Consider the following 4,168-nt stretch of genomic DNA (forward strand, 5'->3'; position numbering starts at 1 on the left):
CCTTTTCTTTGTTGTGATTATTTTATCATTAAACGTTTTAGTAGATATTAGTATGGTGTTTAAAAATGTAGGTTTGGGCAGCCCCAGTGGTGCAGCGGTTTAGCGCCGCCTGCAGCCCAGGGTGTGATCCTGGAGACCCTGGATGGAGCCTGCTTCTCCCTCTGCCTTTGTCTCTGCCTCTCTCTCTCTCTCTCTCTCTCTCTCTCTCTCTCTCTCTCTCTCTCTCGTGTCTCTATGAATAAATAAATAAAATCTTTAAAAAAAATGTAGGTTTTATTATTATTCACGAATGATGAAGCCAACAGATCAGAACATGATTGCCATTGAAAAGATAGTTACAATTCTCAAAGGGGTAAGGGGTGGGGGGCACAGGGAGGAGGCACACCATGCCATGCAAGGCCAAAGAGAAAAATACCAGGGTTGGTCAGGAGGGGTGGAAGGAGCCCAGAGGAAACTGTAGACAGGAGTCCTTATTGTGGTTCCCTGGAGAAGGTGAGACAAAGGAGGATAAACAGGCTTAGAATCTGCTAATTTGATTTTTTTTTAAATTTTTTTTTTTTTAATTTATTTATGATAGTCACAGAGAGAGAGAGAGAGAGGCAGAGACACAGGCAGAGGGAGAAGCAGGCTCCATGCACCGGGAGCCTGATGTGGGATTCGATCCTGGGTCTCCAGGATCGCGCCCTGGGCCAAAGGCAGGCGCCAAACCGCTGCGCCACCCAGGGATCCCGGAATCTGCTAATTTGAATAATTTCAGCAGTCTCTGGAGTATAAAAGCTATCTCTAGGGATGCCTGGGTGACTCAGCAGTTGAGTGTCTGTCTTTGACTTGGGGCCTGATCCTGGGGTCCGGGATTAAGTCCCATGTCAGGCTCTAGAGGAGAGCCCGCTTCTCCCTCTGCCTGTGTCTCTGCCTCTTTCTCTCTCCATCTCTCATGAATAAATAAAATCTTTAAAAAAATAAAGTAAAATCTATCTCTAGTTGTTTGGTACCTGGCCCTGGGATGATTAGGACAGAGGAATATTGCCTCCTGGACCTTAAAAGCCTGATAGAGGAGGGGATTTAGAATATGGGCTCTGGATCGGTTGTTGCCTATAAAAGGTAAATTAATAGAAAATACATATTGGTCTTTGCCCCCAGTTCCTGGCATGGAGCTTCTGAAACCTTGTAATTTCCTGAGTGATAAGAATACTAGGAGCATCCCTTGTTCTAAGATTGGTGTCCCTCTCTCTCTGTTTTCGAAGTAAGCTCCAGGCCCAGTGTAGGGCTTGAACTCATACCCCACCAAGATTGAGAGTCACATGCTCTACCAACTGAACCAGTCAGGTTGCCCCTAATACTGGTCTTTGACTCTATTCCTGACACAGAGCTCCGAAACCCTTGCAATTTCCTGGGTGATAAGAGTGTCTTTTGTTCTAGTGAGGTAACTCTGCGTGGGCTTCTGGCGGGCTCCTGGATGAGGGCTGGTCACCAGAAAGACCAAGATGTGAGTGGAAGCTTAGAATTTTCAGCCCTGCCCCTCATTCTCTTGAGGTGAGACAAGGGCTGAAAATGGAGTTAATGATTGATGATGCCTCCATTAAAATCTCTTAAGTACAGGGTTCAGAGAGCTTCAAGTTTGGTGAACAGGGGGAGAAGCAAGGAGTATGGCCTGCCTGGAGAGGGCACGAAAGCTCCACCCCTTCCCTTACTCTACAGACCTTACTCTGCGCATCTCTTTGCACCAGGCTGTTCATCTGTACTCTTTTAATTAACTGGTAAACACAAGTGTTTCCCTGAGTTCTGTGAGTCGCTCTAGCAAATTAATCCATGGGGGTGGGCGTGGGGGGTGGGGGCCATGGCATTGGAACCTCTGCTCTGTAGCTGATTGGTCAGAAGCGCAGGTAATAACCTGGGCTTGTAGTTAGCATCTGAAGTGTGTGTGGGTGAGAGGAGGCTGTGGCTGTCTTGGTGGACAGAGCCATTTTCCTGTGGAATCTGATGTAATCTCTAAGTAGATACTATCAGAACTGAATTAAATTGTAGGACATTTAGCCGGTGTGGTAGAGAATTGCCTATTGGTGTGGTAGAGAATTGCCTATTGCCAAAACCTCCAATAAACTCCAACTCTAGCAGGCTTCTTCTTTTGTTTTTTGGGTTTTTTTGTTTTGTTTTGTTTTTAAGATTTTGACAGGGAAAGAGAGAGGACAAGCAGGGGGACTGGGAGAGGGAGGAGCAGGCTCCCCGCTGAGCAGGGAGCCAGAATTGAGACTGGATATCAAGACCCTGGGATCATGACCCCAGCGGAAGGCAGACACCCAACTTACTGAGCCACCCAGGCACTCTTTTTTTTTTTTTTTTATTCATTTATCTGAGAGAAAGAGCGAGCACAAGGAGTAGCAGATGGTGAGGGAGAAGCAGGCTTCCCGCTGAGTGGGGAGCTCAACTCTGGGCTCTATCCCAGAACCCTGAGATCATGACCTGAGCTGAAGGCAGACACTTAACTGACCGAGCGACCCAAGTATCCCTCTAGCAGCCTTCCTAGAGCTCAGAGCTAGCCATGGAGACAAAAAAGTAGAAAGATAATGAATTGTCAGACTATGAGAAGGGATCTGTTGGGAAACAGACTACTTCACTTTCCATGTCTACTTTTTCATGTAATGTGTTCTGATCTCCAGATTCGTTTTTGATCCCAGCAGTCTGAAATAGAGTGAAAAACCAGGTGGTTGCAGTTGGAACCCAAGAGTGAGTGGGACTTCACTGCAGAAACCACTTGCAAGTTGATAATGTTGTTGTTGCATATCTTACTGCAGGCAAGGAGTTAGTTGAATGATTTTTTAGTATACCCTACCAAGATTTTATTGGGAGAGGGGTTGATATAAAGGGCTAAATGTGAAACAGACTTGTGTTCTTTCCATGTCAAAGTTAAAAAGACTAAACGTTTCTAATTCTGCCTCGAATGGCAGTGTCTCCAAGTTCTCAATCAATATTCAATATTAATCTGAAATGCCTGACTTTCCTGGTATTCTCTGCTTTAGAGAGTTTCATAAAATATTTATTTTTAAATATGAAAGAGGAAAGAGGGACGCCTGGGTGGCTCAGCGGTTGAGTGTCTGTCTTTTTTTTTTTTCTTTTTTTTTTTTTTTTTGAGTGTCTGTCTTTGACTCAGGGAGTGATCCCGGAGTGCCAGGATCCAGTCCCACGTCGGGCTCCCTGCATGGAGCCTGCTTCTCCCTTGCCTGTGTCTTTCATAAATAAATAAAATCTTTTTTTAAAAGAAGGTGAGGGGGGAGGAGAGAAGTCTATCATCTTCATTTTGTAGATTAAGAGACTGACTAGAAAAGAGCCCAGAGGGCAGGTGGAGTAGCTTCCTGCCGGGAGTATTGTTCCCATGGCGCCTACAGTGATCCACTGAGGGTTGAACATTGGATGCGCGGCTTATCCTCAGCCCTGGTGCAATAAACACGGGGGAATAGCATCCCAGACTAATTAAATCAGAAACTAGGCTGCCCTGTAAGACTCCAGAACAGTCATTTTTATTATTTATTTAAAAAGATTTTATTTATTCATGTGAGATAGAGAGAGAGGCAGGGACATACCTAGGCAGAGGGAGAGCAGGGGCTCCCTGCAGGGACCCCGATGCGGGGACTCGACTCTGGGATCACGACCTCAGGGGAAGGCAGGTGTTCCACCACTGAGCCACCCAGGTGCCCCGAACCAGTAATTTTTAAAACCGCCCAGGCAATTCCCAGGAGCAGCCAAGGGTGAGAACTACCGATTTAATAAAATTCCCCCTTTAAACGTGACATATTCTGTCTATAATGTAGTTTTCTTTGATATTACCATTATTCTCATTTTATGCACATGTAAAATATATACACACAGAGATATAGCTATGTGCATACGTACATATACTAGTTCTGTTAGTACACACTAATTTTAAAGTAATGTCAACGAAAACATCCTCCCTCCTAGGGTCGGCCGCTCTCTCCAATCCAGACCGCCAGTCTAATGACGAAATCGGACCCGCCCCGGCTTGACTCCGCCCCCACCTTTGGCGGCGACGCGCATGCGCAGCCCGCCTTTCCCGGAGCGGAGCGGTCCCTGCCACTGGCTCCTTCCCGGGCCCGGCCCGCCCCCTCACCCGGGGCCCCGCCCCCCGCCGGGCTCGCCCCGCCCCCGCCCCGTC

Source organism: Canis lupus, chromosome 1, assembly GCF_011100685.1.
Source record: "Canis lupus familiaris isolate Mischka breed German Shepherd chromosome 1, alternate assembly UU_Cfam_GSD_1.0, whole genome shotgun sequence".
Classification (NCBI taxonomy): domain Eukaryota; kingdom Metazoa; phylum Chordata; class Mammalia; order Carnivora; family Canidae; genus Canis; species Canis lupus.